The sequence below is a fragment of the Linepithema humile genome, chromosome 3 (genome assembly GCF_040581485.1).
Source record: "Linepithema humile isolate Giens D197 chromosome 3, Lhum_UNIL_v1.0, whole genome shotgun sequence".
Classification (NCBI taxonomy): Eukaryota; Metazoa; Arthropoda; class Insecta; order Hymenoptera; family Formicidae; genus Linepithema; species Linepithema humile.
This window is the reverse complement of record NC_090130.1, coordinates 20,042,705-20,067,080: the sequence shown is the minus strand read 5'-3', so window position 1 is coordinate 20,067,080 and position 24,376 is coordinate 20,042,705. Positions and strand designations below refer to the sequence as shown.

Sequence of the window (24,376 nt, the reverse complement as noted above, 5' to 3'; positions counted from 1 at the left end):
ATCGGTTGTTTATAACGAGTCGTCCGTATGTTGCAACACGCTCAGTCGGGCAAAATCATTCGTCTCCACGAAGGGCTTCAATCAATATGCGTTCACACTTCACTTGAATCGCGCAATAATGAACAAATAGAAAGAGCGATACTACACAGATAGCAACTTTTCTTTATATTTAGATATTAACATAAATAAATATAAATAAATTAATATTAATTAATTAATATTAATTAATATTAATTTATTTACTGTCGATTAAATAAATGAGGCTGTAAACTAATATAAATAAATGAATATAACATTAATCAGTTAAATTAATTAAAATCAAGATAATTTGAGATTTTCACGGGATTTGAAAAACAATCTGCCTGTTTTTACTTTAAGATCCAGAGATGTATTAACGAATGTCGCCGTGCATTACGGAACGCAGGAAGAGCGGCATTATGTGTTTATCACGTCGGTTTTCTTTGCCTCGCAATTATCCTGATCTTAATTGTAAAGAGACGGCACTCTGCAATTTGCGCGCGTTCCGCGAGCGTTACAATTAAACGGTTTCCGCGTTTCAATATCATGCGAGGCGACCGTCCCTTTCACGGAAGAAATTTCTATTTATCCAGATACAGACGGTGCAGAGCGCGCGAGCTGATGCCACGGTGAAAAGTGGAGGGAAAAAAAGCGCGCCGGGCACTCATTTTCGTGCCATTCACACGGTGAAAGGAGGGACAAGCTGGACGCGTTGTTATTTGTCACATTTATCATTTGTACACCGCGCATCATGCTTCAACAATTCGCGAAACTGCATTGTTGATCCCGGCGCAAATACCGTGCGACGCGATGTCGGGGGTGGGGCCGGCGCGCATAAATAAGCGTCGAGAGGCTATTTCTAGAACGGGCTTGTACATGCAGTCGCAGCGCAATGCATATCAAACGCGTTGAATTTTTACTGTCATCGCTGCACGGACGTTACGTTTCAAACGGACAAGTGGACGATAAATGCGCGATCCTTCGTCAAAGTAGCGATTCTGATTTTTTATCACTCCGCCATCGGCGACACGTTGATTTATTCGATCTCTGAACAAATTTTTCGAATGAATTTTTATAATTCTCTCACTTCTCTCTTATCAATTAAACACAAAGTGGCACAGAAACGTTTCGGTCTCCAATCTGGTGGGATTTTCACCGATCTGATGATCACACGTGATAAAATCCCGACACGTTCGCGCTTCGCCACCGACAGTCTTCTTCCGTTAACCTTTTTTTTTGCGCAGAACCTCACGTCACTCTGTCGCCCGGTCTATCACACGTTGCGCGATAGAGAGTGATTCGCGCGTTACATTTGTACGGGCATAGTAAGACGGAATTGCGAATAATTTCGCTCTTTCCGGGCTTTAACTTCGTTACCGCTCGGACCGCCTCTTCGACCGTCCGAACGTGCCGTTCGGTGAAATTGTAACACCCCCCTCGAAGCCTGCCGTGGGATTCGAAATGTTTGATGCGGTGAGCAGCTCAGCGGCTTAAAGCGCACGTGCACATATGTATGTGCGCCGCGGCATGTGCGATATGTACATTTGGACATAGCGGTACATGGCTGTCGGCACTACCATCGACACCTTTACGAGCGCCATGCTCGTGCCCGTAAGATGCCCATCGTCATCCCGTCTATATACCTGCGCACACATCGGCGCGAGTTGTGTACAGGGAAGGTCCGAGGTTTGATACGTACACGGAGAATCGGCACCCGTCTGATTGGGGCGTATCGGGGCGGGGGCCGGCAACGATAACGGTTATCGTTATAGCCTATTCAGTGTCTTTGACTACGAAGTGTTAAAGTATTCCGGCCGCCTCGGCGGGATCTAGGCGTCGTTATTGCACCGGGAGGAGTTATTCCGCGCTACGGCCGCGGTAACACATGTCGGAATTCGTGATTGTACGGCTTATATATGTGTGTGTATACGATTCCCGCGGATACTTTTATTTATACGACTACCCTCGTCAATTTTAATTCTACGGTCAGCGAGCCGGATGTTTTCTGCAGTTCATGTTATATAAATGAGGATACTCGAGACATAGCATCTCATAAAAACGAGATCGGTGCAACGTGCGTTGAGAATTATAATTTGTTTCCTTTCCCCCCCCCCCTCCCGATCTTTGTTTTATCCTCGCATTTTCCTTATTTTATTACCGCGAGAATTGAGATGCATTTTAAATATAGGCTTGTGTAATAAGTTCGAATTTTTTAATTATATCTGTTCAATTTTTGCCGGCGAGCAAAATGCAGTTTAAATTTTAAATATTTGTTTTCTGAAGTTGTAATCAGGTTTCTGCTCGTATCGCGATTTTTTCACGCTGCGTGAAAGCGTGTTCGAAGATAATAACACCGTTTTGGAAAATACAAAATTATTTATTGAACGATTTAACGGATGAAGAATTTATAGCTAAAAAATAGTTCGCTAATCTCGAGAGATTCTGCACAGTTCTTTTATCGTCAAGTTTCAGTTGCATACTCGGTATCAGACTTTACTTTTGTCCCTGTAATTTTCGTGTGTCATTCATACACGTCCGAACTTCGGTACTTTTCGTAAAACAAAAGTCCTCGAGTGACTCCAGCCGAGCGAGATAAACTGACAATTCTGGGTTTGTGTTTTAGCTCGAGGCCTCGTCTCATCCCCTGCGATATAAGCCCGATTTAGTTGGCAAAACCCCATGACAGTTTTCCCGCACTACGACATTGGATAGAGTTTGCTTAAATAAGTTAAGCGATTAGGTCCGTGAAACCTTTAACCCGCAGTTAATCTAAATTTACATTGTTCTTTTCGGCACGACTTTTGCAACCACTCGAGCAAGACTTTTCGCGCAACAAGTTTCACTTTTTATCTTTCGAATTACCTTTCAAAGACGTGAGATTATTCTGAAATATTTTCACACTCTTGCGCGAAATTATCATATGATTCATTTAATCGATTAGTCCTGTTTCACCGACAATTTTTGCTTGATATATAAAGTTAATGAAAGAAGCGATTGAAAAAAAATTGCTTCTTCGCTCCGAATAGTGTGTTTTAACGAAAGCGATACTTGTCGCGGCGCGATATTCCACGCACGTATTAATGTATTTACCGAAACTATCCACACATCTCGGCAAAACTCGGAGGTGACATAAATACTTCACAGCGGACAAATGTCGCGCTGCATTTTTCACATCGTTCATACCTTCGCCGCCAGAAAGACCGTGTTCTCTCCTGCATCCGTAAAGAGGTTAGCGGAAACAACCCAACCGCCGCAACAGCAGTCTGCGGCGTAGCAGATCTCCCCGAATCGCGCGCAAATCCCCAGGTGGTTTCTCCACTGGACATTCTCTTCTCTTTCTCTCCCCCTTCTCTCTCTCTCTCTCTCTCTCTCTCTCTCTCTCTCTTTCTCTCTCTCGTAGTGCAAGCTGGCAATTTTAAGCTATAAGCACGAGCCGGCACTGGCTATCCGTGTAGCTCGCTTCGTTTGAATTCGCAGATGGAGCGTATCTACGCCCCGTTGGCACCTGTCTTGGCCACGTTCGCGAAAGTCCAGTCAGATCTGCGGAATCGGCCTGCCGCAGATTGACCGCTTTGTTCGAACGGTCGTAGAACCCACCCGCTTTCTTTCCTTTCTCGCGCAGCATTTCCACCCCGCTGTCTCTTTAAAACGTCCGCCGGCGAAGTCCCCGAAGAGATATTTTAAGAATGACACTCGGTCCTCGGTCGTCGAGGCGTGATCTATGTGTCAACTGTCTCGCCAATGTTTTACTGTCCCCACTCGACAGTCATGGCATTTGACTTCATGCATCGAGAAGTCGCACACGGAAATAATGTTAACAACGTCTGAAAGAAATGTAAAGACATGTGAAAGCTGTAATCACGCAGAGGTTCTCTCTCAGTTTTTTTTTTTCGCATTCGGGAGTTGTTTAGATTATTATTGTGATTTATTTTTATGTTAGCGCTGTATTATCATTATTATTCGAAACTTTGTGCATTGTTGGTTTTCTTTTTATTTCCCTAGAATTTTATTCTCACAGTCTTTAGTAGACACGATTATATCTTCTACATTCTCTTTTCTGCAAGAGAAATGTCGTAACAATTGGGCTTTGTAATCCAATTTAATTGAAACGTAAATTAGCGACAAAGAAATAACGCATTCCCATCTTAGTGCAAGCGGAGGAAAAACCGCGAAAGAAAGGAAAAAGTGTTGAATCGACGAACCGGGGTCTATTTTCCGGAAATAGCGCGTTAAGAAAACTAGTTGACTTAAAGTCAACTAATTGGAAGGCTGCGATTCTGCTGCTTCAATTCCACGAGCAACGGAGCGGACGAAAATAAATGGTACGGCAGGGTTGGGTAAATAGGGCAAAAGTAGCAGAAAGATATTGAACTGGCCAGGCCGCTACGCCACAGCCGAAGCTCACGGAAATTGCCTGCAATGAAAGAAGGCCAACGGCATCAAGTTATTTCGTACTACATTCAGCTTGTCAAACTGTTTGAGAAATCTTTCTGCGGGAGTCACGTATCTCGCGGGGATGGCAAGATTTATATAACCGAAGAATCTTTTCACTTAACAGTGTGATCGGTACACTAAAGTTTTTAATATATCAATTATGTGTGATACTTTGTGTCGTCTCGCGTCAAATGTAAGTCAAAAAATATACCATATATATTCCCGAAACTTTTTCAAGATATTTAAAAAATTTTTCAGATCATCATGTTACGCAAAAAAGATATAAAAAAAATATCAAAAGTGAATATTGTGTGTTTCACAAAGGCGCGATAAAACATTTCAATTTTGTAAATATAAGAATTCAGCATGATTTTTTTTCATTTGTTAATATTATTAAAACGTCGTGCAGTTTGCTTTTTAAAAGGCATGCGCTGACGTCTTCACCTCGGGAGTTCAATATTATTTGAAGATTTTCCAATACTCAACGTCACATTTCTGCCTGCAAGATATTGTTCCGCATTTCTCGCTTGAGAAGTGATGATTTCAACCGGCAGAGGCAAAGTTCATTTTTTATATCCTTAAAGAATATCAGTCAAGTAAATAGGTCGATACCTTTAGCAAAGTTTCCTTTGTTTATCTTTTATCTACTCCTTTTCATGCAGGAAATTGACAGTCGCATCGTACAGTAGTTATTATAAATCATGAATAGAATTTTACAAAAGAGTTCGCATTGAAAAGTTGCACATTTAAATCTTGTTACATATACATTTGCAAATTATTCGTAATTATAATTGCGGAAATTCGGACGCAGACGTAATCTTTGCTGTTCCCCGAACACGTTTCCTCTTCAAGCCAGGACGCTGAAGGTAGTAATCCCTGTAATGCGACGCGGGCAAGGGGATATTGTTTAAAGGCATACTAGACACGCGTTTTAGCGAGAGGATGACGCCGAGGAGCATGCATCGTTGACAAAGTCGAGATAGACATCGTAATAGCAGCTCCACTATATCACGTACACGCAACATCATTATGCCGCATGCAAGATGTATAACGGTACATAGCAGCTACGGCCGCGACGAAATAATGCTAATTTATTCGGCGTGCATATTAGGGGCGGTGGGTCATGCGTAACTCGAGATGTTTTATCTTTTCTCAAGGATGCGAAGCTATGCGGATAATTGCAGCCGCCGGACGGCCGCTTTCGAAAGCGACAAGCTGTCAATTCTCGACCCCGGCCCCGTTGTTTTGAATATTTAAAAAAAATATGCCCCCTGAATGATTCTGATAATTAAAGAATATTTCCGGAGATAGATTGGAAGTGATGATTTTCAACCGCTATTTCCGGCGATTGCTAACGGTGATTTAAGAAGGTTCGGAAATAAGCTCTTCGGTTTTGTGGCTGAAAAATGCGGCTGCTTGTCCGCACGACCGCCTCTTACGCTTTATGAGTCCCAGATGTATCGCTCGAACCGCGTCGAGCGATGGTGAGGACGCGAAACTAACGCGCGCAACGGCGAAAAATGCGCAGGAAACGGGTTGAAATTCCCAAATGATTTAAGGGCAGGCGAGATCTACCGTCTACTTTGCACCGCGCCCTTAGTGCAACCGCGCGTATCGTAATTTATAATAACGCGAGGCTTATGCAAGAGCGAGAACGGACACGGTGACATTATTACAGGCGGCAGCGTTATTCTGATGCACGACACCCACACTAGCTTTCGGGCTCTAAAATATACGCTTCGTCGTGTACGTGCGTCGTTGTCGTCGTCGTCGTCATCGTGAATTCACGTTCGTTTGTACATTCGCGAACGTAAATGCATGGGTGGGCGAAATGCAAGGTTGCCACCTGCTCATGCGCTCGAAATATAACACCGAACAACGAAATTACTTTGATCTTATGTCACAAACGTTGCGTTGGCGAACGCAATATTTTTATGCTGAATATAAACGTGTTGTTTTTTTTCTTTTTTTTTTTCAAGTATTTTTCCATCACTCCGGATTTGCGAGTGACGCATTATTATAATTGTGCGTGAGATACAAAGAGTTCTATAAATACAAAATTATATTTTGATTGATATACGGCCATAGTTGGTTGACGTCATCATTTGAAATGTAAGCTTTGCCCATAACATTTTTCGCAACGACGAATGCATATAAATTTTTCCTTTTGCCGGTGCCTCGCTTTTTCGCTTTTCGCTTCCAGAGGGGAACGCACGCGAGCGGTGTCGAGTGAGAGAGCTGGTTATTATTATACTCTCGACTCGTAGAAACTAGGATTGCCAACATCTGTCGCGATTCACATGGCATTGCCGTTCAGTAAAAGCAGATGAATGTAATATGTAGAAATATAAATGTGTAATGCTTGCGCGCTGTAATTAATTGCATTTTCGAATTGTTGGAAATTTAGTTTATCAGACTTTAATAAATAAAGCACTCTTTATATTATTAATATCTGATACTATAATGCGAATATATTAAGTTCAATATAATTTCAAAATATTATTCATTTCATAATGTTCGGATTGCGTACGATATTATTTACAAATTAATTTGTCGCGCGTAAACTCGAGAGATGGAATTTTACCGGAAAGAGTCTGGGAGGGGGATAGAAAAAATTACAGTATATCAAGAGGTCATATAACACGCGCATTCAGACAACCTAAGGAGTGCATCATTACACATAAGTGTTACGGATGAAAGAACGATATAGACACAGGAGGAGGTAAAGCGAGAGAATCACGGAAGGATCGAAGAAGAGCAGAGCGGTGCGCGATTACGGGGAGAAGGATCGAAGAGACGTAATACAAGGGAAAAAAAAAAAAAAAAAAGAGAGAGAAGGATGAGATAGAGGAGGTAGAAAAGGATGAAGGCTCTTTAACCAGAGCGCTCCGAACGACAGGTGAGTCCCTTGGTGGAGGTAGAGGAGCCACACGGTTTCTAGAGACGGAGCATAGAGCGAAGCGGAAGACGAAACGAGAGGGAGAACATTGTGACAGCGGTGAGAGGCAGCGAGAGGCTAGACAGGACGAGTAGAGCGCGGCGATGACGAGGGGCGAGACGGGGCCCCAACGAAGATGCACAACGCAAACGCAGTCAGCGCTCGAGCGGAGGGAGTTGACGGTAGGGCGAGCGGTGAACGGGGAAGGGATAAACACGCCGGCGCCTCAGTACCGCGGTGTCCATCGAGGTGATCGTTTCGCGACGCGTTTTCCGCGCGGAACAAAAGCCCAGTCTCTCTCTCCCTCGCCGTTTAGCTTCGGCCATTCGTGCGAAAAGTTGCTGGCCGAACAAACGGAGCTTGAGCGCCATCGGTCGCTCGCGTCTCTCTCATCCCGTTTATTCTCGATCGCGTTTGTCGCATCGTTTTTACGACTTCGGCCAGCCGACGGCGGAAGTCGACCGGCCGTTCCCTCCTTCTCTCTCTCTCTCTCTCTCTCTTTCTCTATCTCGCGCACGGACGGAGTGCCAGCATCGAGGCACGACGCGACTGCACCAGCTGTGACGCGGTCGGGACGAGTGTATGGGTGCTGTGTTACGCGGTTATATCTTCTGTTTTGTGTACGAGTAGCGCGACGAGCGCGAGTCCTAAGTTGGGTTTTGTTTTCACGCCCCGTCCCGATTCCTCGATTTTCTTCTGTGCATCGATGTTTTCGCTCGCGAGAGCCCGTTAAACGCGAGGGAACAAAGGGCGACAGGCAAGCGGGGAGACCAAGAGCGGACAAGAGAAGGCGAGGAAGAGAAAGAAAGACGGAGAGAGAAGAGGTACATATATAGAGACGTCGTATCGATCGAGAGCTGGTCCCACTTCACGTGAGTCGATGAGTTTTGTACCACTGCGTATTCGCTGTCTTCATCAATGTCTTCCCCTGACACGGACGGGGGAGGGGACGTGGATGCGAGGTGCTTCAATTCCCCTCTGTCGTCCGGCATGGCGTTCGCTCCAGTGTTTGAACGGAGTCACGTGTGAAATAATCCTCGGAATAATGGTCGAAAATAGCCGTCATTATTTACGGACGCGTCACGTCGCGTTAGCCGACTTTCGTCAATAATTCGCGTCTGTTCTTACGCCCGAAAATCAAGTTCACGGATCACGCAGAAGGGGCTCACTGCCTCCTTGTTGTCTGCGATCTTCTGGCGCCGTGCTTCGTTTACGATACATGATACTACATGCACGCAATGAAACACATTCACTGTGTTGTTGAGTAACTTGATAATACATCTAGATATATATATATATATATATATATATATATATATATATATATATATATATATATATATATTTAGTGCGCGCTATCTAGATGTTTCTATTTCTAAACGCCTGACATTTGCTGATTACTATGCACAAATTTGTGCATCAATCTGTATATTTTGTTTGTCACGGAGATATTTTTATAACTCGTGAAATTAATTTTACATCGTTTTTTTTTTTAATTGATTTCATTAACGCATTGTTAAATGTTCGTTTTTTATTTCATATAAATTATGGAATTCCACACATTTCCTAAACACACATCTGTTATTTTGCTGATAATATAAATACTTGCGTTATCTTTATTAAAATAAATGTATCTTTCCATTATTTATTTTTACAAATTTCGATTTATGTTAGCGACAATATTGCTGTCACAAGAATTTAAGTTTCGACCATTATTTTAGGATTAAAAAATTAGACCATTAATTAATATTATACTGCAAATTATAATTGTTATAATGATGGGGAAAACATTATAGAATTGAATACTATTAAAAGAAACATACAGTATTAAAAAATAATAGCAATAAATCAAAATATTGCAATTATTGTAGGTACTCTGATTTTTCAATTAAGGCTTCATAAAAATATGATTTGATATTAATTTAATAATTATGAAATTTGTAGGATTGTATTTTCAATTTAAATCTGAACATTAAAGCCGTCATTATTAATTACATAGATTTTGCTGCAACATGCAAGAGTGCATTAAAAGTGCGCATAAAATAATAATTCGTTAAAAATATCTACGCAATAATTTTGATACGTTGCAATTTATTTGTGTTTGAAAAAAATACCGCCTTATCGTAGCTGTTATGCTATATTGTTTTATATTTTAAGAATAAATTTTTTTTTATTAATTTGAAGCCGACGAAAATGTCGTGGCACATAATTCCAATTGCCACGAGTCGGACACATTTTTCGCGATTGCTCACATATTTTGCTTTCGTATCATTGCACTAACGGTTAACATTCACGTCGGACGTGCTTGCACGTGCTTCTCATTCGCGAAAGCCGTCGGTGATATACATCTTCCAGAGCGATGGAAATTATGCCGCACGACGGGGCGTACCGTCGCTAATTAGACATGCGCCCTCGAACTCACGTCGCTGCATAATATCTCCGCAAGTCGTACTTTTATTGCATGTGAGGTCTAATTAAGGTAGCGAAACAAAAACCACAGTGCCCGACAGTAATGAAGGTACTTGCTCCTAGAGATGCTCCAATTTAATCGACTTCAGATACTTTTGTCTTCATTTGATATCGAATTTTGTTCACTCATTTGGTGCCTGAAATATCCATGCCACTCGATACTTTTTCAAAAGTATACTTTTTCAAAAGTAAAGTACCGTCTCTTCGTGATATCGGTTTGTATAATATGTTAACAAGGATCGATGTGCGAATAATTATTGGACATTTTTCTTCTATAAAAATGCACGAAATATTTTGCGCTACAGTATTATGAAACACACAATACCATATTTTTATCGGTGCATACAGTTTTATTGAGAATATAAAATTGTTAACGCTTTTATTCGGTATTTTATATCTGCTGATAAAATATTAATATATAAAAAAAAATTAATAATTACATGTGTGAGGTCCGTGATTTTTATTCCGTCAATACTTTAATGCCGACTATATTCGGTCGCGAATAATGTTCGAGTGATGACATCACGTGTCTGAAGCGTCGATCAATACCTGCGATCATCCTGATGGCAAATTACCTAGGTTCCGAACTTTCCGCACTGCATTAATCTATTCCTGATCGCTTGACGAAATCAACACTTCGGACGTGCACGGTTTAGCAAACTTTGGCGTCGGCGGATGTTTGTTTCTGTCTTCCCAAAATTTTGCAAATACGCTGCGGAATAAAATCGTGATTTCTGAGATGACAATCTCTGTATAAATTTCATTCCGTTTAATCTTCTTAGATTTCGCCGCTTCGATATAATTGCTAGAAAAATTTTGTGGACACAATTCTCAGTCTTGCGTTTTTAGAAACAGCAAGAAACTCAAATATATAGTTCGAATTAATATGACTTAAGAGTCGCAATTTATTTATTCGGAATAGACGCTTTGTTACAGTCTTCCGCGATTTTTCGCATTTCATATCTGCTGCAGGCAGCATGAAATTGAAACAAAAGTCAGCGAAACTAAAAAGTAAAGCGGCGTCACGGTTGCGGAGAGATAAGCGTCAAATAGATGCCGCAAAAACGCCTTTCCACCCGTGAATAAAACTATCTTTAATCGCTTATTTATCTAAAGAAGTTTTAGCTAACGAATCTCTAACTGCCGCGTTTTGCTGACGACAGTGAAATGAAAAAAAAAGAATGGGAGTCGGTTTAAAAATTACGTTGGTTTTATTTTATCGGATTTATATAATTCTCTCTGAAGTTGATCTTTTGTGCGATATTTAGAACAACTATAACCAGAGCGTGTCAACAAATTTTCGAAACATCTAAAAAGAAAAGTTATAGTCAGAAATAATTTTTTTTATTTTTTTGTCAGTTTGTTGTCTCAAATGAAATGATATACTTCGAGGCTACTCAAGACAATGTATAGTCAGAACAATATCGTTAACAACTCCAGTCTATAATATTGTGAATTTCTGGGAAAGTAGGGCGTTATTCTCATCCTTTTACAAAAAGGAGAAAGCTGTATGAAAAGTGTAAAGTGCTGGGCATTACTCTTTGCACAGATGGTACATTCGCACAGTATTTCATCTGAGAACGTAACAGACGCACTCAGCATTAATTCTCTCAACATTCTCCATTAAACTTGCGAATAGACCAAGCAAGTTTGTTCCCTTAATAGAACTTTTAATGAAATCTTCTAACGCAAAATGCGTTCATTATTCCGCGAGATAATCGTATCGCGCAAAGAATACGGAGATAGTTTAGCGCGTTTTGCGTTGCGAGGCGCGTTATATCGCAAGCGCGATACGAAGGGGTTGCGCGCCGCGACAGGAACAATGCATTTCGCCGTCACTTCGTCCTTGATATCCAAGTTATTTGATAAAGCTGAAAAATTCGATCGGTTCGACGGCGGATCGAGATATCTTTTATCGCGGCCGGCCGACTGTGAATTAATCCCAGCGCTTCAAAAGTTGAATAGCAAGTTCCGAATATAAATCTCTCGGCTTCGCGCGCGCATGACCGTCCGTACCAAACGCAGATATAACTTACGAACATTAGTCATTGATATAATCGATCTCGGCGGTGCGGTAACTAATCTCGCGTGACGTACCACGACCGTCGACCGTAACGTAAATTTATTGTCAGCTAATTAGCCATTCCGTCGTTCGCCCGCCCCTCCGCATTCGGATGGGATTTCTGTGTTAATTCGATGCATCGGTCTTCCCCGCGAATTTGCGAATCGAATCGTGTTTCCGCGGAACGGATTGGTCATCGTGCCACTCCGTTGTGGAACCGTGTGTTCCATTAAGCAAAATGAAAGCACGATGATTTCCGTAACGAGCATTTTTTTGGCGTAGAAAATTAACGCCCGCGAAGTGTTTTAACTTTGACGCGCCATTCGCGCGCGCACGTTATTGCTGCGTGATTTTGTAACGCGTTTTCGCCACTCTGATATCGCGGTTGATGGAAAAGTTAGCGTAATAGATTACGAGTTCACGAGCCGGGATTTGGCTTTTGTTGCGGGAAGCCCTTTGTAGCGCACGGATAGTGTTTCTCAAATCATAATAGTTGGCGAAGCAGCTCGTCGTGTATTCCGCGGTGCTGACCCATACCCTAGGGTGCTACCAGAGTTGCAAGACAGGTAGTGACGTCATCGACCCAGCTGCTTCTCTCTTTTGTGTTCGTCTTTCCACTCTTGAAGACGCTCGCCGCGTCTGTAGCGAGTGTAATAGCTCGAGGCTTCGTTAAACGTAATACGCGATCGTGTACGTGCTAGCGAAATATTATTTCAAGGGGAAATAAAGAGTGAGAGAGAGAGAGAGAGAGAGAGAGAGAGAGAGAGAGAGAGAGGGAGAATCTTCTTTCTGGTCGGAGATGTATATACGTCGTCTACTTTTTGTCTTATATATTACATATTAAAAGGATGTTGAACGTTGAAAGAACATATGACCCCTTCTTACATCATACTGTGAATTCTATCTTACATATTGCGCTGAAATAATATTGATACGATAAAACTCCATTTCCGATTTTATCCCGGAAAATCGGAAAAATATCCTGTCGTAGATTATCACAAAAGGAAAAAAATGTGCATGAGATATTAAAAAAAAAAAAGCAATATAGTTTTAATATAAATTAAGGATTTCCATGCATGAATATTGATCGCTTTTATACATGCTTTCTCGCAGAGATAAACATTGAAACGCGCTTTGTCGAATTAGCTTGACAATTCGCCGGGTCATACATTTTACTCGAATATTTGAACGCGAAAATTAAAGCAAAAATAATTTAAATAAAAGCTTCGCGGGATTTTTTAAATTTTACGAAGTTTGTTCGATTGCCATTGGAAAATAGGAAAGTATTTTTCTCCAAACTTTGATTGTAAAAGGCCTTTTAAAAGAACATCGCTATTTAATACGAGCCAACAGTTTCCGAAATAGGGTTTTGTGCCGGGCAGGTCTTATCCACATGAGAGTGTGCTTATGTGGCAAGTAGAATGGAATGGGATGGGATGGGATGGGATGGGATGGGATCGGGATGGTCATTGGCCAAAACTCACCATGCAACCACCTATTCGCGGTAAGCTCTACGTAACTTTGGCGTACAATTAGCCAAGAGTCATGCATAAAATATTATTGCTGCTCCTTGCGTTCAAACATCATTGAAACTTTATGATTTGCGAACATTTTGAAGTTCTGAAACATCCGATCTTCAATTTATGTGTGCTAAGAATATTAAAATTTAATGTTCGTGAAACGACAGTTCTTGTGAATTAAATATTTCTTACTTTTAATATAGATTATATTTAAAAAAAAAAAAATTTATTTTGAAAAAGAGAAAATATATTATGATTTGATTGTGGCAAAGATGACAAAGAATAAAACGAGATATTATTAATTTTAATCTTGTTGGAATTCTATTGATTAGATCGAAACTAAAAATAAGATGTCAACTTCATAAAGATTGAGAAACTGCCTATGTATTAATAAATAAAAATGCAGCTTATAAAATAATAATATGTCACTCACAAAAAGCTATGAAATTACTTTAATTCAGTCAACAAAAAGAGAGAGTATTAAGTCTTCTTAATATAATTCTACGACTTGACGGATACCGGGTTCTTAATGCCGCGTAAGACACGCAGGTGGAATATTTCAATCTGTCCATAACAGATATACTGCTATCGCGCGGCACGATTACGCGGCCTCGTTGTCCACCATTTCTCCGCGCTTATCTCGACGGTGCACCCGCGCGGTCGTTGCGTTTCGTGCGTTCATCATTGCACGTCATATAAGTATGAAGATAGTTGTCGCGGTTTCACGTAGCTGCCTACGAATTCCCTGCCGGCGGCGTAGACGTATACGCTATACTTACGCCTCGGCGCCCACAGGGACGTATAAGGTAGCTCCTGACGTCATTGACCCAGCTGCTCGTCCCTTATGCACGTCTTTCCGCCAGATATCCGCACCGGCGCACCGGCGTACCGACACGTAAGGCACGATATGCAAATCGCGCGCGTTCATATGAAGTTATTACCCGCGTACCGAGATTGTCACGCTTTACATCCCGCGCGCGCGATAGTGAGTGTGATTTCCGGGGCAGATCCGCACACCGCGCGCTCCTCATTTTCGCGCCAGCGTTTTCTTTCTGCCCGCGAAATTATATTGCACTTCTTTTTTTTCCGCCCCGCTGTTCACGGCTCTCTCCGTAATTTCTAAATGAGGCACGTAATTGCATTAACATACAATTTGCATTACGCTACGATCTGTGCGGTACATTAAGTTAGCGAGAAAATTACTCACGGTTGTATTCGATTTATCAGGCGACGGACCACTTACGATAACGATTATGGATCGTTTACGATAAACCGCGTACAGTCTTTATCGTGTCAGATCTTCGAGAAAGATAAACTGTCGGTGAATCCGTCGAAAAGTTACGCGGCGGGTAAATAAAACGCCAGTGGTGTCAGATTTATCAGACGGTCAAGTGTTAAATAACTCCAGCAATGCTTATTCTAATTTTCCCAATTCGCGCGTTTAATTATTATAAATTAAGAGGTAAAGCAATTAGTTCAGAATAAAAAGAAATATGAAGCGATAAAATTAAAGCAAAATCGTAAATAAAGCAACAAAAGCAGCGGAACAGCGCTAAATTTGTAATGTGTACGTTTCATTCGCCTGCGCTGAAACGGCCGTACAAATTTAATGGACGTCTTTAGCCGTGTTTAACGATTGGGATGCAGCGCGGCGTGGTTTGGTCTGTTCGGCGGAAAATATAGTACGCTTTAGTATGCGAACGGGCAAACGTGTGCGATATCAGTTCGCGGTCGGACCGCGCCCTGGAATGTGCGCGAATTTAATATTGGCACGCGCAGATATAACGTATGGACCGTGTACGCCAGACGGAAGCTGCGCTACAGCCACTTTGTAGCAGCGAACGTTTCAGCTGAAATTATACCGTCGATACATTTTCCTTCTGGAGTGCGGCTGATCGAATTTTACTGCAATTGCTGTAAAAATTTCAACGAATGAGATGTTAGGAGGTTAATAAATCTAATTTGTATTTGCGAATTATTTTTCCAAAAAAGAGCGAGAAATGTTGATTTTCTCTCAATTTAACTCTTATATATTTACACGTTGATATAATCTCATGCAAATCTTATATTATAATTTAGTTGGATAAATGAAAAGGAATTGTTTTTCAAATTTTAATTTCCTTTTGAGATAGAAAGTATGGGAAGCTTTTAGGTAACATCGTATCTCTTGCTTATATACCTGTTTAATTGATTTTCTACCTTTCGTCCGTTCGAATTCACTTGGCACCGAACCGAAGAGTATATATAATCACAGACAGAACCATGCTTTGCGGAAAATATTGCCCCATCGACGTCGTATTTTTTCTCGCGATTAGTGCGGTAATTAAACGAGTAATTAAAATCGTGCGATTGCAAACATGAGTGGATATGAGTATACGTGTTTAAACAGGTGCTTTCCTGTTAGTACTGTGTAAGCACAGTTTAATCGGTTTCCTATTTTTTCCGTATCGCGATTAGCTTTTCGTATTCCTCTTAATTACTACGTTAAATCTGATTGCAAATATCAAAATTTTTGTGAAGGATATTTAAACCGATGTCGTGTATTGCAATGTAATTCACGTTGAGAATTTGAGAATGTGATGTGTTTATATTTACTTCGGAGAAAATGTATTTATTAAATTATTTTATTATATTCATTATTTATTTATTAGTTTTAAAAAATTTTTAGTATTATATTCCTGATATTCTTGTCTTTCTTCCGCGAAGTTTCTATTTATCTCTTTAAATAACGGGAAAATTATAACAATTTTTATTTTATTTCGCTCTTTTCTGATCAGAAACACTCTACCAAATTTACAACGTAATAGCGAATAATAATAAGCGAATAATAATAACAATTCTGCATCAGTTATCAGATCGGTAATCAGATAAATTCAACGAACTTATCTACGAGCTCTGATTTTTCGGTGTTACGACGCAGTTCGTTTTATAGAATTATTGCTTCCGTGAAGAAGAAGCGTCGCACTATCTCAATCGTTATTGCAATGGGTCGTGAATCATTGTGAAATGACTACGCGAGTGTAGGAGTTTTATTATACGACCGTTGGAAGTCGAAGCGGTCTATAAAATATGTATAAAGTAGTAACCGATAAATCATGGATGCATGTGGACGTTCGCGAAAGAGAAAACCACATTGTCGAATTTATTTTCGATATATGTTTCACTAGATCTAAATTGATCATTATGAATGTTTTATTAATATGTTCCATACAATCGTTTTTTAATTTTGTTTCTGTATTTATTTTATTTAATTATTTTATCACTAGGTCTAAATTGATCATTTTGAATATTTTATTAATGTGTTCTATATCATATTTTTTTACTTTGTTTCCTTTTCGTGTTTATTTCATAATTATTTCATAATTATTTTATGTCGTTATTCTTTATGTAAATTCCAAACTTGATTTGGGTTGCTGAATGGCAAACATTGTAAATTGTTTGCCGTCAATGTGATGAAATGCATTGCACAGTTTCTAGAAAGCAATCGGGGAGAAAGAGTGATAATCGTTTGATTCGTAGAAGCGATCGTACTCTCGTGATCATAAATTAAATCGTGCACCTTAGCCATTCACGATCGATTTTTTTTCTATAAAAAGGTCGCGATCTATCAATCAGTGCGCTATGAATACACGCAAAGGCGTCAGGTGATCGTCGGAGATAATCTATTTGATCGATGTATCACCTCGTAAGTTGAAGAAACCTTTTGATAGAAGCAATCACATTTAGATACTCGTATCCATTGTGTAAATAATTTTCCCTTCAGGCGTTTGCCGTGGAATTTAACAATCCTTGAGATTTGAATATCTGTGTATTATAATCTTCGATCAGGACTCTCACGATTTAATGAATTAACTTGCATTTTGCACACCTACGTATCAATTTATTTTCGATATATGTCAATAGGGTATATTTCACATCTGCGTGATATTTTAAGTTTGACTTATTCTTCGTGGGAAAAGTGCGAACAATCAGCGAATAGTTCTCGAAGTTATTAACTTTATACTAGGAAATTGAACATATTTTTCGGCATCTCCTTTAATTTTTATTATATAATTAATATCAATAATTTGGTCGCAATTTTGCGACAAAAGAATGATAAACTTATTACAAACAAATTTGTTGTTACACCTCGGATTGAATTCATTTACATAATAAATATGTATTGCGCAGTTATTTCAGTATACCTTCGCTTTCGCAATTTCTACATTATGTCCGATGCTGGTTCCGTTATTGCCGCATTACTAACAATCGTGTCGAATATGAAACAGGCGCGTCCTACACGCCTATGTGTACACACTGTATATGCATATCCGTTCGTGTGGACACGAGAAAGGTTTGGCTTTGTCCATCATACACGATCGCAAACGCGACGCGGTTTCGATCGATCGATCAGTCTATCTCTTAAAACCCCCCATTGGATAAATTCAAAAATAAAAACAAAATTGTTTGTAAAAACAAATGAGCAAATATTGTCAAGCTGAAAATTTAATTTTTAAATGGAATATTACTCGCCGAATCCTTCAACGGATAAAATAAAATAGGTCGCGTTTATCTGTTTTTCGCGGACATTGATACTATTTCGAAATGCGGCGTAATTTCCGGGGGAAATCTATTTCCGCGCTAATGTTTATGCAATTTTTCTCGGCCTCTTGGCAGTTATTGCTCGTAAGTACAATCGCGTTCGCCGAATGATCCTCAAAGCCGCTCGCTCGGACGTGATCAACGCTTCGGCTTCTAGCTTTGCGTGTGTTACACGCGTTTCCAAGGAATGAAACGACCATGCTTTCATGATCCATATTTAAACGAAGAGCATCGACAGAATGGGCTTTATGCTAGCAATCAGTATACCACTTCCGTGGGCGGGTATCATCCAGCCTTTCGGAGTATCGATTCGATTCCTGACGATTCACATGTCAATAACCCGGAACGAAAGATCATTCGATAATAATAGTACGCGCTAAATATACTTTAAAGACGCGCTGTTGAAAATAACATGTTTTGAATAATGTAAAGCAAACGTACAAAATGTTTTATCTTGTCATTTTTTCTCGTAATACATAAATTGTATTAGCACATCATTTTTTCTCATTATTTTACATATCTATTTTTAAAAAATTAAATGAAGAATTATTTTGTCTTATGTATTTCACTGGAGATTTTTATCTACTTATGTCTTTAAAGTAAATGCTACTTTGACAATTTTCGGTGAAATCGATTATAAAGAATTTGCGAAATGTAAATTGTATTTAACGCGTGGACTGTAGATTTTCTGTCGCACTAAACTTTGAAGAATTATAAAATATACTTATGATATTTCTACTTTTTTGCGGTACAATACAAATTTTATACAATTTGGGGCTTAGCGCGCATCCGCTCTTACTAGAAGTGATATTATTTCGATCGTTTGCGATCGAAAACCGCAAGATATCCCCGGCATGGCTTGAATATTTGTGATTACAATTGTGTAAGGATAATACGTGCTGTAACGCGACTAATTCCTGTAGTCTAATTTACCAGCATGACGTGATTCACCTGCATCAGCGTCAATAATCAGTATGAGCGGCAGATGCTGTATATGCATATATGCTCATTAATGAGATCGTGTTTATTACCTTGTACGGCTGCAAGGTAACGTATACGGCGTACGTATTGTAACGTCGAGTGGTTGTTTACCAACAAGCGTATCATATACCCACACGAATCGCGGCTAATTATATCACAAATCTAGTATAATGTCGTAGGCAATATAATCTGTCGGCAAATATCAACACTTTTCGAATAAAACAAAAACTATTTTATTTCGACGTGAAATGAAAGGAAATGATACGGAGATAAATCTTTTTCATCGTTCTTTTATGTCACGTTTGAAACGCGTAAAAAATAGGAGCTCTATTTTAATTTCTCGTTTTTTTTTAACCGTTTTTTATATTTTCACGCTCCTCTCTTTTATAAAAACTTGATTTTTTTTCTTCGGAAAGCCGTAACCAAATCGAGTACTTGGTATTTTATTCACTTCACTCCTGTTTTTAACAAGAAATATGACTGTTTTTTTTTTTATATCGCGACCTTAAGAGTATTGTACGAAGAGATATGTTTGAAAGCGTTATTTTTCAACAGAGTTTTATTGAAATTAATTAGTTACAATCAGTGAACCATTGCGAGACGAAACATCGTTCATTCGCCTACGATCATTATACGCATGATTCATGAAGCGCTCTTATTAAACGCTGCTTTGTCTTGCATCTGCATATGGTAATTGATACGATTTATCGCAACACGACAGTTCACGGCTCCGAAGTCGTGTAGTATAAATAATTTCTTTCTCTCCATTCGCGTAACTCTGCCACGCGGCATTGAAGCGATAAAATGCGTGATAAAATATACGCATAGCAAAACGCAAGGAATACGTAAATATCGCCCTTCGACTTTTGATTATTGAACATTTGTATTCCGCCGAGAGTTCATTGCGAGCTGTCGCGTTTCGTTCAACATGATAATGTGAAATATTTGTGTTGTATCGCACATCAGATTGCATATAAATTTCTCGTGTCCGTGTTGCGCTGTGAGGGGACCGGAAGAAAGCGCCGATAAAAGAAAAAATTTGTATCAGGCGAATAGCAATTTGCTACTTTTTGAGAAAGTATTCGTTAAATAAAATTGACTTACAAACTTTGTTTACGTCGTGAATGCTGAAACGTTCCGCGAAACAAGACTCGCGCAAAACTCGCCGGTAAGTTTTTCCACGGTTTGTGTCCCACGCTCTCGCTATTCCTTCAATTTATCAATGACGTCAACGTAATTACTCAAATTATGTCGTCTACGTTACAAATTCCGTACTACTTTAGTCAATTAGTTTAGCGCGTCGGATTAAGCAAAGGTCGCGCATTCGAGACGAGAATTTTGACATTTAAATTTCAAAAAAAACTACCGTGCATTCTGTCACACGTCACGGTTGCGTGGCGTCGAAATAATATTTTGATGCGATTGTCGTTGATTGTCGTTTCAATGCGATCTGTTAAATGGAATATTCAGAATGCAATTTTGTAATGGAATCGTATTCAATGCGAATGCTTAATTTCTTCTACGTATTTCTGAATCCGCACGTACGCAGGCATTTAGTTTGATTAAGACAATTCCAATTCCATCGTTAATCTGATTAGCATATAAAAATATACTGCAATAATCATCTAAAATAACCAGACTAACGAGATTATTTTTTTATACGTTAAAGTGCTTCTCTTGCATTACGAAAAGGCTCGAGACTTGCATGAAGTGGATTTGCATAATTGCATAATTTTTTTTTTTTTTTATATTGCAGAAGTGCTTATTATACGTGCGAATGTACAAAACGAATATGCACACTTATCGTAAACAATTATTATCCTCTTGATGAACAAACATCGATAAACATTTGTTGATTCGTTGTTCGCGAAATAATATAAATATTGATATTATAATATTAATATCGTAACGCGAAGAGGAGTCAGTTTTGCATAATGAAACAAGTATTATGTACGAATGCGTATTTAACGCGGCATCGAAATATTTCATAGAGTTATAATTGTGAAATTATAATTGAGCTTTCATTGGCGAAATCATCAACATCGGCGCGCGAGTTCGAGGTATCCGTATGTGTCCTCCGTCAAAATGCAACGGAATATGTTGGATCGATCAGTGTGTTTGTGATATCGTTGCGCATTTTCCCGGGAAATCCCGGACGGACTCGCCCGTGTAGCGTTGTAAATTTCGACCGTGCACAACGCGACGTAAGCCGACGTAATTCGCAGACAGCGCGATGGCAGCTGGTACAATGCAACGCGCGAATCCATCCTCCACGGTTGAAGACTCAATTGAGCGCCGCGAACGCGCAGTTCGATGGAAAAAGTATGGCGGAGCTCGAATAAATCATCCGTCAAGCCGGACTCGATAGCGCACCGATAAAATCGCACAATTAATTCTTCACGTTTGCGATTACGTTATAATGAATTGGTTAAAACTTTCGCGCGTCCGCCGTTAAATTCCGTGAACTTGATTCCGCGCGACAATCGATGGTCCCGGAATTAAACGGCGATTCTAAAATTACATCGTTAATGTTATTCGAGCGGAATCTAATCCCGTTTGCACTTTAAACACGTCCTTGCTGCATTGAGAATTCAATTAACATCGATTTGGCGCAAACCGAGTTTCTGCTGAAGCTCTCGCAGGCGTCTCTCAATTAAAATAAATTAAATATTTGAGCGAACAGTTTGTGGCGAAACAATTTATATAAATAACTACCAATCGTACAATTTATTCTCACGTGAATTTTTCACCTTCTCGAAAAGCTCGGAGTTATTCTCAGACGTATCTGTGACATACGCAGCGATATGCGTTCCGCAAGATTTGATTTCGCTCAATAAAGTCGGGATGACAAAGCCTTTGAGAGAGAGAGAGAGAGAGAGAGAGGAAAGCGGGAGGGGGAGGGGAGAGTAATATCATGGAATCCTTTCTCTACGGACGGAAATAGACTAATACGCAGTTGTCGGAGCGCTTCTTAAGCGCTCTCTGCGCTAGATACAGGTGAAAGCATTGCGAACTAGTTTGCCGCCGCCGGCTATAATATCGCTTTATTTATCGCGGCGCGCAGCCAGAGCACGGCAGACACGCGGAGGTACGCGCAATTGCAACCGGTAGCCGTGGTGCGCAAGGTGCACCTAACGACCGTTCGTTTGGCGAACGACGGCGACGGCGACGCGATTTACCCGCGATCGATGGAATCTCCCGGAGACTGCGAGAATGCGAGAATGGAGGCGGCGCAAGAAACGCGGCGCGTCCCGTTTGATTGCGCGAACGGTGTCATCGAACAATGCCCCGGCCGTGTATGAGTTGTTTTGCCGGCTGCTCTCTCTCTCTCTCTTTCTCTCTCCCCCCCTCTCCTCTCCCTCTCTCTCTCTCTCGTACGTACGTACGTACGTAGGTATCGATGTTCGATAACGCTCAGTCTGAAGTACGATACGTAATCGGCATTGTTCAAAGCCGGCGAGACCGGAAGGGGCGAGGAAGGGATAAATGGCGCGATCACTTTTTCCGCGATTCTTTCTCGTTCATTTAATTTTACGATCGACCTTATCTCGTCGGTTTGCCGCGGTATCGACGGTGAAAGATCTATTTGCGCGCAACGATCCTTAAACGGTATCGTGCAAGAGCTGCGGACGGAGCTTTAAAGTGCTCGCTCTCTCTCCCAAGTCTTCGATACGTGAAATAATACTTTCCGATACTTTTGTCTAAAAGCACGGCGCTGTATTTTATGCGAATCTATTTTCATCCCGCGTCTCCCTATTGCGTCAGGAATGTACTGTGTAATATCCGCGATTGCGGCGAAGACGGTAATATTGCGCCGCGTATACTTTCTCCAGACACTCGATAACGCGCCGTGTCATCGCTACGGGCTTCCCTCATAAGTTTATTTAAATCTCGAGTTACGGTACCGCGGCCTCGGGGCTTCTCGCTCTCGCGTCCGGAAACCGCGGATAAAAATCGAATAAATAACGGTTGGCGCTCTCGCGCATAAGCAGCCGAGAGCTGTATAATGCACGCGTAATTTACTCGCTTGTCGATACTCCTGGCAGGAATACTGTAGCCGCGCGTCCCCTAAATCGACGCGGCACTTTGGAGAGGAATTCCTCAGGTTCTGACGTTGTGCCGAATCCTTTTCCATATTACAGGTTCCACGATATGGAACCTATTCGCGCGGGAACGTTACATCTCCGGGGAAATGGCGTCTGCATTTTTACGACCTTGCATAACGGTTAATAGCTGAATCACTCGGACTGATTCACCGCGGATTTGAAATTTACATCAAACGCCCGAGGCTACGAATAAGTACCGCGAAATAGTATTATATGCAATATTCATTTTATCGCCGTAATGTAACTGGATTTTATGGAGCGCACAATGTGAAACTTTGTTTAGGTGAGTGAAAACAATTGATTGCATTTAATTACAAGTATAATGTTCAACTTTATAAATTGATTTCATCATCGTGAAAGAAAGTGAAGCCAAAGATTCTCGGAGAACTTCAGGGATATTTGTAGCGCCGGTTTAAAAGCGAAGAAGATAGCGAAAAATAAAGGTAAATGAAAAGGATAACAAACTAATTAAACTACTGTTCGCCGCCAAAGCCTGAAGCACCGGTCGTTCTTCCGTTTTCCGGCTTTTCCGGCTGCCCGTTCCACTTTTCACGAGATTACCATTCATTTCTGCGTACATGTATATGTGCGCGCATATGTGTGCTGTGTCTGGATATTACATGCTCCATTATGCAGCACATAGAAGCTTCTATATGGGAATATATTGCGTACATGAGCGCGTATTACATACCTTCGATATCTATATAGGCTAATCTAGATTTTCCATCGATATAATGTCCCTGAATTTAATAATTGATAATAATTAAATATAAAAGGACACGTGTTCAAGTGAACATTACGCTCATAATTAAGGTTTGAATGTGCATTATATTTTATATCTTAATCAAATTATGTACATACATTATATTAAAATGTGAATACATCACGCGCGCTCCGGATTTATATGGCAATAATTTATATTGGTTTGCAGGTTTAATTACCGATCGGAGATGCGCGAACGTTCGTATTATATTCTCCGCCGACTAAACCGCTCTATTTTCCACAATTTATGCGTATAAATTTTACAAGGTGCGGCATTTGGCGGCAAGGAACGCGACGCGAGACACCCGACACTCGCATAAACTGGTAACCGCAGCTGAATTCGAGAAACCCAGTCGTGCGATAAAATTATCATTTGCGTATCGTACCGCGGCAAAATTCGTACTTTCGCCTCGCTCACGGTGGGGGAAGGCGAGACACTGAATGAACACGCGCGTTTATAAGACTGCCATTCGAGGCTGCGAGTTTTTCCCCCGATGGACTTTTT

At 40.6% G+C, this 24,376-nt stretch overlaps 1 protein-coding gene across 3 annotated transcripts in view; it reads left to right on the top strand.

Moving 5' to 3' along the window:
• Nucleotides 1-6,737: 6,737 nt before the first annotated feature.
• LOC105671552 (ankyrin repeat domain-containing protein 50) overlaps nucleotides 6,738-24,376 on the top strand; it is a 56,984-nt gene continuing 39,345 nt past the window's right edge. For all 3 annotated transcript variants that reach the window (XM_067351964.1, XM_012365810.2, XM_012365809.2), the window contains exon 1: nucleotides 6,738-8,262. The gene's annotated coding sequence lies outside the window, so the exon portion shown is untranslated. The remainder of the gene's footprint in view (nucleotides 8,263-24,376) is intronic.